Source organism: Dreissena polymorpha, chromosome 6, assembly GCF_020536995.1.
Source record: "Dreissena polymorpha isolate Duluth1 chromosome 6, UMN_Dpol_1.0, whole genome shotgun sequence".
NCBI classification, from domain to species: domain Eukaryota; kingdom Metazoa; phylum Mollusca; class Bivalvia; order Myida; family Dreissenidae; genus Dreissena; species Dreissena polymorpha.
Window position 1 is genome coordinate 80,164,189 of NC_068360.1, and position 14,439 is coordinate 80,178,627.

At 34.8% G+C, this 14,439-nt stretch overlaps 1 long non-coding RNA gene across 1 annotated transcript; it reads left to right on the top strand.

Annotated features, from left to right (window-relative positions):
• Positions 1–10,136: 10,136 nt before the first annotated feature.
• On the top strand, positions 10,137–13,167 carry LOC127834879 (uncharacterized). The gene is made up of 3 exons (XR_008028270.1): positions 10,137–11,517; positions 11,999–12,099; positions 12,607–13,167. It is a non-coding gene; the product is annotated as an uncharacterized LOC127834879 (long non-coding RNA).
• The last annotated feature ends 1,272 nt before the right edge of the window (positions 13,168–14,439 follow it).

Genomic DNA, 14,439 nt, shown 5'->3' on the forward strand with positions numbered 1-14,439 from the left:
ATTGTTGTTTTGTGTTTGTAACAATCATTAGCAATTGGTACCTTGCAGTAAATAAATGTTGTACTACTTTTTTTTCTTGCCGTTGCAGCTGCAGTTGCACATTGTTTATAATTTAATGAATGATAAGATATTCTCTTTTTTTCTACGTAAGAATCGTATTATAATGAAGGGTGTTAAATAACAAAAATAAGGGAAACGGTGTTGTCGCTTATTTTGTAATTAATTTTCATTACGAGAGTAATGACTTTGGTAACGATTGAAACGATGCAAAATGTGCTGATGATGTTCAAAGTGATGATGATGATGGTTTACAAGAGGATAATAATGAGGTGGTGGAGAAGAAGGATAAAGAGAAGTGATAAGATGCAATAAATGATGATGATTATTCTGCTTCTGCTGCTGATGATGATTATGAAAATTATTAATACCATAATGATAATGAAGATGACGATGCAAAGACGAAAGTGACGGAGTACGGAAAATGAAAGAAGAAAACAGCCAGCATATGAATACATATAATCCTTAGAATTATATAGATAGTCTGTGTACACCTATTAAACTGACCTTGAGCTTTGACCTGATGACCCCAATCTTTCCACATTAGTACATCTGCATCCATTTGCATGATTCATATGCGTCATTTTGTCCCAATAATGACATCGGCATGTCCATGCTGGTTGAAATTGTTCTCTAAAGTTAATGAAGAAATCAGTTTTTTTTTATGTTTTACACCCATTATTGCTGCTTCTTCCTGTATTTGCCCGATGATGATCTGAAATATTAACTTTAATATGCTATGTTCTTATATCTTTTTCTATAAAGAAGGAATGTAGTTGACACTTGTTCGTAGTTTCATTTCATCGTTCCTCAAAAAATTGTAACTCTGTTGCTCTGGTCTCTTTCCTACCATTGAGTTATTAAATGGAAATTAAATTGAATGCGTTTCAATTCCCTTTTATTATTGTTTAATTTGAGTTACAATGCTATGAGGTTAAATTTTATTTACACTTAAATGTATCATGAATATTGCTGGGCAAAGTGTAAGGTTGAGCGCTATAAAACCGGTTAAAACCCCCAATGCTTTGGATTGACCGTTCCAAGGCGGTGACCCCAGCTTAATTCTTATATGTGTTTATGTTGTTTGTTTTGTGCTGTTTTGTGCTGTTCTGTACTGTTTTGGCAATTGGTCACTTGCCTTAAATAAATGACCAACTAAATGTATATAATGAGAATTCAATACTGCTCCAGCAGCTGGAGTTACACTTCTTAATATTTGATACGAGCTCATGAGACCCTTACTTTTACCTGGTGACCTCAAAATCCATCTGCGTCTTTGTTTCCTGTTCTGTAAACATTATAATAATATGCATGATTGTAGGACCAATCTTTCACAAAGAACAGAGCTAGCACAAATATCCTGTAACACTACTCTATGATCTTGACCTTGATCTTTGATCTGGTGACCGCAAAATTAATAGGCAGATCCCGTTTATCGGACGTAACCACTATAATTATAGGCATGATCTAAGGTCAAAGAATTATTGAGATAAAGTGCTGAAATAATTTTATTGTGACACACCCTTGCTATATTGATGTTGCTTTAATCGTTTCGTTGCATATCATTTCAATGCCTGTCATGTAGGCTTCATATTATAAACATGACCCAAACATAAATATTAACTCAGTATTCAGATCACAATGTGGTGTGATAACGACACAACCGAAGAACCGATTTGTTGGATCAAGATTCAATATGGCCCTGAATCGGTCACCTGTGGTTTGGTTTTAGGAGCAGAAAGTAATGTTTAGGTTGTGTTGCTTATATATATTGATTTCTGCTGGAGTAACAGTCTAACACTTAAACCAATCGGCCATGCTTTCTCATACAATGAGTGATTATTTTATACTTTATATAAGCAATCCTCGTATTGTCACAACATATAATGAACGCAACAGAACTCTCCAAATTATTCAACCTTTTTGCGTTGCAACGCTTTATATTATCATTAATTAGCATAAACAAAAGACTTACGTGTAAAAGAGACTTTGAGAAGAAATCACCAACCTACCGACCCACCTATTTGAAAGTATGCGGGTTATGTCAAACGAAAGATTTTTAAAGGATGGTCTTATGATGGTGATCAGTACAAGAATCAGCTAGCAGCATCATAAAAAGAAAAGGAATAGAAGATACAAAATTATGTTTCATTCTTATCGTTTTGCAATCAACCTATTTATACTTATGTATTTAATAAAGTATAACTATATGTGCATATATAGCATTAAAGTAATATGATTATAGGTGCTACCTAATTTACGGGCAAAAGCTTTTTAAGTTTTTTTGATAACCATGTATTTTTAATAAATATATGGACATGATTGTGTTTAAAATATGATAATTGTTGCAATAATTAAGCAATGCATAAAAAAAATCAATCTCAAAACGAGTTACATGTTCCAAGCTAAAAGATCTAGCGTCTTATATATTTTTGTTTTCTAGCCACAGGAATTTATATCTGGTTCGATGTCTGTGGTACAGTGGATGGGGTGTCTGCTAACTGGCTTAGTCACTGGGGTGGTCTCTGTATTGATCCTTTAAGTGGGAGAATTTTTTAGATAACCCTAAAGACATACTATGGCGTACCATTTGGGTTGAAAGTCAAGAAGACCTACACGTTAAAAAGAGAAATGTACGTCGAAGTACAATAATTGTACGTCGACATGAATATAAAATACACTTCGAAGTATATATTTGTACATCAAAGTACAATTTGTACTTCGATATACATGTTTGTACTTCTACGTACACATTTTCTGAACAGCCAATCAAAACACTAGTCTCTTGAGCCGCTTTTCCTTCAGATTTATTCATAATAAATGTTTAAAATCTCTTTTTTAGTTGAGGACAAAATGAATAAAAATATCAGAATTGCCAAAAAACAACACATAGAAGTTTCAAGTATTTAATGCATTGAAATAGATTATATACAAATTTGAAGAAGATTCAATTGTTACCTTTTTAAAATTAAAATTATTCAGCATATTGTATGTATGAAATGATCATGCGGGGCGGAGTATCACGACCGTCCAGCGCATTACTGTGTAGGAAATTCCCAACGGTAACCAGTTACCAAGCATAAATGGGATAAATAATATATTATAAACTCCCCGTTGGTCGTATTTTGTGATAACCATAACTTGCATAAGTCAGAGGTTAATTCCGCCATGCCAGGTCAATAAATACGCACAATATCTATGAGTTAGCGGTCGATAGTCGCATAATTTGGTATAAATTATAATAATAATAATGTTTAATAAATACGCACAAAATCTATGAGTAAGCGGTCGATAGTCGCATAATTTGGTATAAATAATAATAATAATAATGTTCAATGTCAAAAATCTCTAAAAAAAACAGACGTAAGGTGTCTTCTGATTGGCTAACGCTCAAGGGTCGGTGAAAATTGTACGTCGAAGTACATTTCTCGTTTTACTAAATTACTTAGTAGGTCTTGTAGACTTTCGACGTCATGGTACGTCATATAGACACTAAGTACTGGTCCTACCCAGGAAACAGTTTGTTTCATCTAATGTCTCAATTCAACTTGACAGCTTGCTAAAGCAGTTGCATTTAGCATACAGTACACTGATTTAACATAATCAAAATCATGTGATGTGTCGAATCCATTTTGATTGACAAATTTTACAGGATTTTTTGTTAATCCAATAAGTTTTAGACTGTCAAATAACACACACTACGTATTGAAAGCCATACCTGGAGCTTTCGTCTGTATATCACTGACTTCATCAGAAGAATGATTTCTACTGTTGGGAAAAATTAACACCACTAATTGTCTTCTTATTTATTATCAATGTATAATTATGTGTAACAGCATAACAACATACTTGATTCGCAATTAAAATATTTAATAAATACAGGTATCTTGCAGGTTTCTAATTTGCTTTCGCAAACTATTGTTGAATAGTTTAAATTTTGTCGCCACTAAAAAACTAGCCATTTTGTAGCAATTCTAAAATCACAGTCTAAACTGCATACACTTAGCTCTATAGTTACAATTTGAATGCAAATATTAGAATGCATCATGTTATATCATCCATATTTTTTATTTAAACATTTAAATAACACAGAACACAGTACATATATAAAAAGGTATGCGGTATTTTGTGGAGATACAAAACATTTCACATCATTTATTTGCACATAAAATAATAGTTACAAAATAAGTAAAACTAAAACACTGTCATCAACCTACATTTCAAGAATATTAACGTATATGAAATTACAAAGTGGTGTTATTGTATTACTTTTTACAAAATTAACATGGCTGGTTTTGTACTAGCCATAAAACATTTATCATAGATTAACAAGTAACAACCAATTTATTAATTACACAATAGAAAGGAAATCATATTAATTGCATTATGCAATTTTACTAAACAAGCTATTTGCTACTGTATAGAATTACACTATCTTACTAAAATTATCACAGGTACTTAGTGCTTTTACATACTTGTGGTAAGTTTTGTATTACTAGTTTGACAATTATCGGCAGACACTTGTCGATATACAGACGAAATTTGCATGGGAACTTTCATATTTTTCAGCATAATTGCCTTCAAATTGTTAATTTAACAACCCTTTGACATTGTTTGCACATCTGATCTTATTATACAATTGCTGATTTTTGTTTATAGATAGACATATATAGACTTTTCAAAGTTCTATAAAAGTTCACACATGTTCCATCCAAGTAAACAAACAGAACCAATAAAGATCACCACAGATAATAACTGTGCGTATAGCTTGGAAATTTGATAGTTCAGGAATCCCTCCTTTGTTGATGTCTGTAAACCAAAACTGTCAGAATGGCTTGTATGATGCCCAGCTCTTGCCTTCGCAGAACAGCTTCTAAAAACGGAAAACCAAAACCAACAAATATCTTAAAAGTTGATCAACAATGCAGACAATTTATAAATATCTTGTTTTTTGTTGATTTTGAATCTGGAAGATTTCCTACGTTAGATTGTGGTACGAAAATCCAACGGTATTGGATTTTGTGGTTTTAGGCCTATTAATTATAGTGATATGTAACCTTTCGGGATATCGGTAAAGTGCGTGCAGACGAGGTGTAAATACGTTAAAAATTAAAGCTAAAAAGACTAAAAAGTTAGATCGGAATATCTTTAAATTTTGTGAATAAATGTGTTTCTGGTAGATAATAACGACAACTTACCAGAATATTGCTCATGATCACACGTAAAACTTCTTCCTGAGACATTGTGTACACACCGGTCTTACTGACAATAACGAAGTGACGTCACCATCTATGTATAGAATGCTTTCTGAGAGCGAATGGAAAATGCGTCACATATAAAACGACAAATAAACAGTAGGGTGTCGTTATTGAAATACCGCGAGAATACTGGAAGAATAGAGATGCCAACTATAATGTTTAAAACAAATAATTTTTTAACAAGCGTTTGTGATTTGTCAGGATAATAATAACAATAAGATATCGAAAAGATCAAAGCAAATAAATTCGACAGAAATCTGAGATTCGGCAATATATTAAAGACGGGTTATGTTCACCTAAATTGTGTTTGGTAAAGACTGTCACTATATGTAGTGAACCAGTCTTCGGCTTATACCCACTGAAGAAGAGCATTCAGGGGAGATAATTTAGTAATGACTTAATTCTGGAACGGTTGCGAAGAAAAACAAATAATGCGAGAATATTTAGTGCGATTCGCTACACAATTAATATAATTATAGGTGCTACCTAATTTACGGGCGAAAGCGTTTTAAGTTTTTTTGATAACCATGTATTTTTAATAAATATATGGACATGATTGTGTTCAAAATATGATAATTGTTGCAATAATTGAGTAATGCATCCAAAAAAATCAATCTTAAAACGAGTTACATGTTCCAAGCTTAAAGATCTAGCATCTTATTTTTTTTCTAAATTCTAGCCACAGGAATTTATATCTGGTTCGGTGTCTGTGGTATAGTGGATGGGGTGTCTGCTAACTGGCTTAGTCACTGGGAGGTCTCTGTATTGATCCTTTAAGTGGGAGCATTCTTTAGATAACCCTAAAGACATACTATGGCGTACCATTTGGGTTGAAAGTCAAGAAGACCTACACGTTAAAAAGAGAAATGTACGTCGAAGTACAATAATTGTACGTCGACATGAATATAAAATACACTTCGAAGTACATATTTGTACGTCAAAGTACAATTTGTACTTCGACATACATGTTTGTACTTCTACGTACACATTTTCTGAACAGCCAATCAAAACACTAGTCTCTTGAGCCGCTTTTCCTTCAGATTTATTCATAATAAATGTTTAAAAGCTCTTTTTTAGTTGAGGACAAAATGAATAAAAATATCAGAATGGCAAAAAAACAACAGAGAAGTTTCAAGTATTTAATGCATTGAAATAGATTATATACAAATTTGAAGAAGATTCATATGTTACCTTTTTAAAATTAAAATTGTTCAGCATATTGTGTGTATGAAATGATCATGCGGGGCGGAGTATCACGACCGTCCAGCGCATTACTGTGTAGGAAATTCCCAACGGTAACCAGTAACCAAGCATTAATGGGATAAATAATGTATTATAAACTCCCCGTTGGTCGTATTTTGTGATAACCATAACTAGCATAAGTCAGAGGTTAATTCCGCCACGCCAGGTCAATAAATACGCACAATATCTATGAGTAAGCGGTCGATAGTCGCATAATTTGGTATAAATTATAATAATAATAATGTTTAATAAATACGCACAATATCTATGAGTAAGCGGTCGATAGTCGCATAATTCGGTATAAATATTAATAATAATAATGTTCAATGTCAAAAATCTCTAAAAGCAACAGACGTAAGGTGTCTTCTGATTGGCTTACACTCAAGTGTCGGTGAAAATTGTACGTCGAAGTACATTTCTCGTTCTACTTAGCAGGTCTTGTACTCTTTCGACGTCATGGTACGTCATATAGACACTAAGTACTGGTCCTACCCAGGAAACAGTTTGTTTCATTAAATGTCTCAATTCAACTTGACTGCTTGCTTAAGCAGTTGCATTTAGCATACAGTACACTGATTTAACATAATCAAAATCATGTGATGTGTCAAATCAATTTTGATTGACAAATTTTACAGGATTTTTTTTTAATCCAATAAGTTTTAGACTGTCAAATAAACACAAACTACGTATTGAAAGCCATACCTGGAGCTTTCGTCTGTATATCACTGACTTCATCAGAAGAATGATTTCTACTGTTTGGAAACGTTAACACCACTAATTGTCTTCTTATTTATTATCAATGTATAATTGTGTGTAACAGCATAACAACATACTTGATTCGCAATTAAAATACTTAATAAATACAGGTATCTTGCAGGTTTCTAATTTTCTTTCCCAAACTATTGTTGAATAGTTTAAATTTTGTCGCCACTAAAAAACTAGCCATTTTGTAGCAATTCTAAAATCACAGTCTAAACTGCATACACTTAGCTCTATAGTTACAATTTGAATGCAAATATTAGAATGCATCATGTTATATCATCCATATATTTTTATTTAAACATTCAAATAACACATAACACAGTACATATATAACAAGGTATGTGGTATTGTGTGGAGATACAAAACACTTCACATCATTTATTTGCACATAAAATAATAGTTACAAAATAAGTATAACTAAAACACTGTCATCAACCTACATTTCAAGAATATTTACGTATATGAAATTACAAAGTGGTGTTATTGTATTACCTTTTACTAAATTAACATTGACGCTTTTGTCCTAGCCATAAAACATTTATCATGGATTAACAAGTAACAACCAATTTATTAATTACACAATAGAACGGAAATCATATTAATTGCATTATGCATTTACTAAACAAGCTATTTGCTACTGTTTAGAATTACACTATCTTACTAAAAATGATCACAGGTACTTAGTGCTTTTACATACTTGTGGTAAGTTTTGTATTACTAGTTTGACAATTATCGGCAGACACTTGTTGATATACAGACAAAATTTGCATGGGAACTCTCATATTTTTTCAGCATAATTGCCTTCAAATTGTTAATTTAACAACCCTTTGACATTGTTTGCACATCTGATCTTATTATACAATAGCTGATTTTTGTTTATAGATAGACATATATAGACTTTTCAAAGTTCTATAAAAGTTCACACATGTTCCATCCAAGTAAACAAACAGAACCAATAAAGATCACCACACATAATAACTGTTTGTATAGCTTGGAAATTTGATAGTTCAGGAATCCCTCCTTTGTTGATTTCTGTAAACCAAAACTGTCAGTTTTGCTGGATAGAATGGCTTGTATGATGCCCAGCTCTTGCCTTCACAGAACATCTTCTAAAAACGGAAAACCAACAAATATCTTAAAATTTGATCAATAATGCAGACAATTTATAAATGTCTTGTTTTTTGTTGATTTCGATACTGGGAGATTTTGTACGTAAGATTGTGGTACGAAAATCCAACGGTATCGGATTTTGTGGTTTTAGGCCTAAACTTATTATAGTGATATGTAACCTTTCGGGGATATCGGTAAAGTGCGAGCAGACGAGGTGTAAATACTGTAGTGCCAGTGCCACGCCCCCCTGCAGAGTGGTACCCGGCTTGCGTCGCTCATGTGACGGGACCATGCTGCATGATGTGGAGCCAATGGGATGGACGCAGATGCCTGATGGGATTACCATGCTCTCTTGCTACCGTGTCCGCGGACGTGTGCAGACGTGTTTCCTGAGGTGAGTATTTCCAGGAGCATAAGTGTGAGCCGGTATGTATTAGCCTGTGTAGATGAGCCTGTGTATGTGAGCCTGTGACGTGTAAGTATAAGCCTGTGACTTAGTGTCTTGCCAAGGAGGTTAAGCCTGTGCGTGGGGTAGGTATTCCCAGGAGGAACAGTCGCGTGTAGCCAAAGACGATAGCGGACGAGTGTTTCCCTCGAAGTGTGTGCTGTCGAGAACGACGTCTGCCATTCTGACAAGGTTTACAGTCGATGCCCATGTGAGTGCAGTAGATTAATGTCGTTGTTAGTAGTCGCTGTAATTGCAGGCGAAACCCACTGAGAGCTAACCGAAATAAACACCACAATACGTTAAACATTAAAGCTAAAAGACTAAAAAGTTAGATCGGAATATCTTTAAATTTTGTGAATAAATGTGTTTCTGGTGGATAACAACGACAACTTGCCAGAATATTGCTCATGATCACACGTAAAACTTCTTTCTGAGACATTGTGTACACACCGGTCTTACTGACAATAACGAAGTGACGTCACCATCTATGTATAGAATGCTTTCTGAGAGCGAATGGAAAATGCGTCACATATTTTGACAAATAAACAGTAGGGTGTCGTTATTGAAATACCGCGAGAATACTGGAAGAATAGAGATGCCAACTATAATGTTTAAAACAAATAATTTTTTAACAAGCGTTTGTGATTTGCCAGGATAATAATAACAATAAGATATCGAAAAGATCAAAGCAAATAAATTCGACAGAAATCTGAGATTCGGCAATATATTAAAGACGGGTCATGTTCACCTAAATTGTGTTTGGTAAAGACATCAGAATAAACAGACACTTCAGGTACAGGGGAAGCTCTGGGGAGTGTGGAAAAGATAAAACGAGCGTTCCATCTCAACTAGTCAGCTGCTGGACTTGTGTTCAGCCATGTACGGACCTGTGTAAATAGTTGTTGTTGCTGTTGTTGTTGTTTGTGTAAATAGTGTTTAAATTTGTTATGAATAACACGTTTGAATAAAATCATTTTCATAAATTCAATGTTGATAATATTAAGATATAATTATATTGATTACTGATGTATTACTGTCTTTTTGTAAACCTTTCTTATTAATTCAATGTATTGATATTATTATACACACTGCGTAACTTTCTATTTGTATAAGTTGTTGTTGTTGTTGTATATACATACATAAGTATCTAATAAACCATCACCACAAAAAAGATTTTCTTATATATTTCTTGTTCTATTCATCTGTACTGTTTACATTTAACATAGATGCTAAAATGTAACAATAAAAATGACGGGGCGAGTCGTTATATATTATATACGCAAAAACATAGTTATGTTACTGTGGTAACGCATAATATTAATTGCAAGAGTTGATAAAATTCCAGGTGTAGAAATCTTGAACATATCATGCAGGATGCGATACAGTATTCCAGTTTCTGTTGAAAGTTCCTGAAAAAGGTGAAAGTTAAAGTAATGCATTTTAACAAATTTCATCAAACTTCTAATTTGCCAAATCTTAAGATATTTTTTCAATACCCCACCAGTTTTTACCGACTTAAAACACAATAAAATCGAAATTAAATAAAAAAATCCTACCATATAAGTAATGATGGGGCGAGTCGTTATCTATGTGGGGCGAGTCGTTATACATGTGGGGCGAGTCGTTATAAAAGTGGGGCGAGTCGTTATAAAAAGTGGGGCAGTCGTTATGGGGCGAGTCGTTAAGGGGGCGAGTCGTTAGTAAACCCTGTCACTATATGTAGTGAACCAGTCTTCGGCTTATAGGTTACATTACACTAAATCATTGTGTATCCCTCCGTGGTCCATTCGAAAGTAGTGCCTATTTCTAAAGAGTTCCTTTTCTCTTCTTGAATATAAGCCATTTAACAATGTGAGACATGACTTTTGTGGTTATTTGTAATATCCTGTATGTGTCTGGAGTACTTTGATGCCTTGGATTGGAAGCTAACTTAAAAGATGAACTTTTGAGGGTGTGTTTTCTATTGTGTGGGGCTTTTGTCGAAATTAGGATTCCGAAACACGTTTTTCTACGGTGGGTTCATTCGACAGCGATTTACTTTCTTAGAAGTTGCGAGACGGTATGTTTTTGATTGCAATTATTGGAAGATGACAGATCCATCTTTAAAATGATACCAGGTTCGGAAAAATTGATACGTCGGAAAGGCAAGAAAAATGCTGTGAAAGTTGTCAGTTTTATAATGGGACCCTATGGGAATCGGAATTAGTGTAATATAACCTTTAAAAAGCACATTTACTGCAATGTCAAGGTCACATGGATTCGTCTGCAAGCGAGACAAGTAGAAAATGAATTTTAATGAATGTTTTGATGATTTGGGTGCTAAAATAGATGAGAGGTGTCAATATTTTGGTCCAAATGGATGTTTTAGGTGGTTTTAGACGGTTCCGGATGGGTGGGGGACCTGGTATGGACAAGTAAGGGTAACATTTCCAACAAATCTTAAATGTAAATATTATTATGTCCATAGATTGAAGTTTCAGGTGGAGAGCAAGATGAAAAATATGCAAAATTACATGCATGCAACCCATTTATGCCATTTTTCTCTTTGTTTGTAGGCCTGACCGTTTGTCCTTGAGCCGTAGATGGTCAACAATCCGCTAGCTGTCTTGCTCTGACTGGTGCACTGGACATGATTTCAATGTGAGTCATCATACTGATTGTTTAATTAACACATGAATTTCAGTTTGTTCGTTAAAGTACTAACTTAGCTGTGTATTTTTACAGTGGACGTAGTGGTGCGGTGCAGGTGGTAGACTAGGTATTTCCATATATACACTATGTTTACAGAATTGCGGCCAGTGGAGCAACATAGCTGATGAGTTAATAGCACTAGTTCTTCAGACAAATAACTTTATTTTCAACCTATAAAGCATATTTAGCTGTAGGTGGGGCCAATTAGCTGTAAGATCTGGCTTTTGTTCTGTTAAGCCCTTAGAGTAATGAATTTCAGAGTGAAGACCATAGCGCCTTTTCCTAGTCAAGTATCGGGCAGCTGTATGTCTTTTCAGAAATGCACATGTCTTTTTAAGCATGTCATTGTGTTTGCTTTTAATAAGATAGGCAATAAACTCATAACCTTTAGACAAATGAGCATCTGTAAATTCAGATTTCACTATTTCAGAGTCAGCCAGACCATGATTGAGCTTAAGGATTGTGCTGCGGATGCAGCCTGTGCAGTTCCGGGAGAAAGTCACTGTCTCGGGCAATGCGGTCTGGTATCAGGTAAGCACTATTGAAAGCCTCACACTTTTGGGGGGTCTGAAGCCTTGTGCTGTCAATGCGATCTGGTTCAAGTACAATAAGAATGCATTCTCAAAGCAGTACTTCATCAGATATGGTTATCTCAAGCTTACAGTTCGCGGGCAGATATGACTTCGATTTGTTCTTGCTAGCAGAACCCCTACAGGCCAAACTATGCGTTAAGCACTATTTTCCACAGCAACCCTTGCAGACAGAAAAACAATACTTAAAATTACTTCTGGCATTTAATTTCTAATTTCCTACATATCTCTTTTGTATGTTTGTTTGCCCTTTTTAACTCTGACATGCCATCTTGCTCACATTGATGGAGCATACCTGTTTTTGTTTAGAGCCAAGTCCCCGGCTGCTCGAGTTTGCCGTGTCCATAATGAGAAAGCCATGGCATGATGTCTCCTCTATGTGTATCCTTATCTCAGTGTTGAACATAATTGCCAGTTTCAGGGGCCTAAACATTTTATTTTATTAAAGGTCTGGATGATCCTTGCCTGACTGCGGGTTTGTGTACACCTCAATCCGACTCTGTGTCCTGAACAGAGGCCGCAGTGGTGCAGCGCTTGTGGACGATCCATCAACATCCTGAAAGGTCAACACTACACCAAGCTGGGAAAATTGATCCTGATAGTCATCCCCAGGTAGTGGAATGAATGTTCACTGAACTACAGAGGAATCACACCCATATGACTTTCCTGCCACGACATTAGTGTGGCCACTCGCGTAGGAATTCCTTAGCAAACATGCTCTTTTGCATGGTGACTGTGGACATTTTTGCAAAACTTACGCTTTCAACACTGGATTTTAAAGAGAATACTTAATAAAATGTCGCTAACAGGACTTATTTATATGAGAGAGACTATCTGGATGCGCATTAAGTGTCACTTTGTGTCGTAAGCTGTTGAAGGAGCGATTTGCGCCTTTTTAAGTGTTAATTTTGGGTAGCCGGCTTGTATCAGCTTGAAAGCTGAAAATTATGCCTCTCATCATAATAGCATTAATTTTTGTAATTGCAATGTGTATGTTTAGATTGTAAGTGAAGCTTATAATAATAATTTTCTTAAAAAACATGATTTTATATGCTGTCAGTGAGTTTTTTATTGAAAAAAGTGCTTAAAATTTAAAAAAAAGTCTCCTATTTCATCAAGAAAAATACACTGATTCACAATCAATACATTTATTTGGGCCTTTTGCTGATATATTGGTGAATTTCGCATGCAATGATACCAGTTTTTGCCATGAAAGTTACGCGTAACAATAATTGGAGACGCAAAATCAGCTGTCGTCACTTAGACTAAGAATCATGCATTCCGACTTGACTGCGGCCAATTTAGTCACCGCTTTAAATGGCCATTTTAAGGCCTTTACCCCCCTCCGAATGCACTGAAATTGCATATTCATTGTGGAAATAGTTGAAATCTCATGTGGAGAAAGTTTGAAAAAGATAGGACAAAGTTGAGTTCCCTTAAAGGTTACATTACACTAAATCATTGTGTATCCCTCCGTGGTCCATTCGAAAGTAGTGCCTATTTCTAAAGAGTTCCTTTTCTCTTCTTGAATATAAGCCATTTAACAATGTGAGACATGACTTTTGTGGTTATTTGTAATATCCTGTATGTGTCTGGAGTACTTTGATGCCTTGGATTGGAAGCTAACTTAAAAGATGAACTTTTGAGGGTGTGTTTTCTATTGTGTGGGGCTTTTGTCGAAATTAGGATTCCGAAACACGTTTTTCTACGGTGGGTTCATTCGACAGCGATTTACTTTCTTAGAAGTTGCGAGACGGTATGTTTTTGATTGCAATTATTGGAAGATGACAGATCCATCTTTAAAATGATACCAGGTTCGGAAAAATTGATACGTCGGAAAGGCAAGAAAAATGCTGTGAAAGTTGTCAGTTTTATAATGGGACCCTATGGGAATCGGAATTAGTGTAATATAACCTATACCCACTGAAGAAGAGCATTCAGGGGAGATAATTTAGTAATGACTTAATTCTGGAACGGTTGCGAAGAAAAAAAATAATGCGAGAATATTTAGTGCGATTCGCTACACAATTATGATGTCATTGATATAACATTTTTACTGAGGTATGTATTTACACGTGATTTAGCATATGTCAAAGTGTTTTTGATTTGTTCAAGGTCATAAATAGCATCGCGAAAATATATGTCGCGTGGCAAATTTTTTTGAGACGTATCCATATGTGGTATTTCTATGTAATTTTATGTCTAAATTCCCATATGTATGAACGGTCAACGCCCGCTTCGCGGGCTTTTGCCCGTATGATGTCATTGATAATATGAAAAT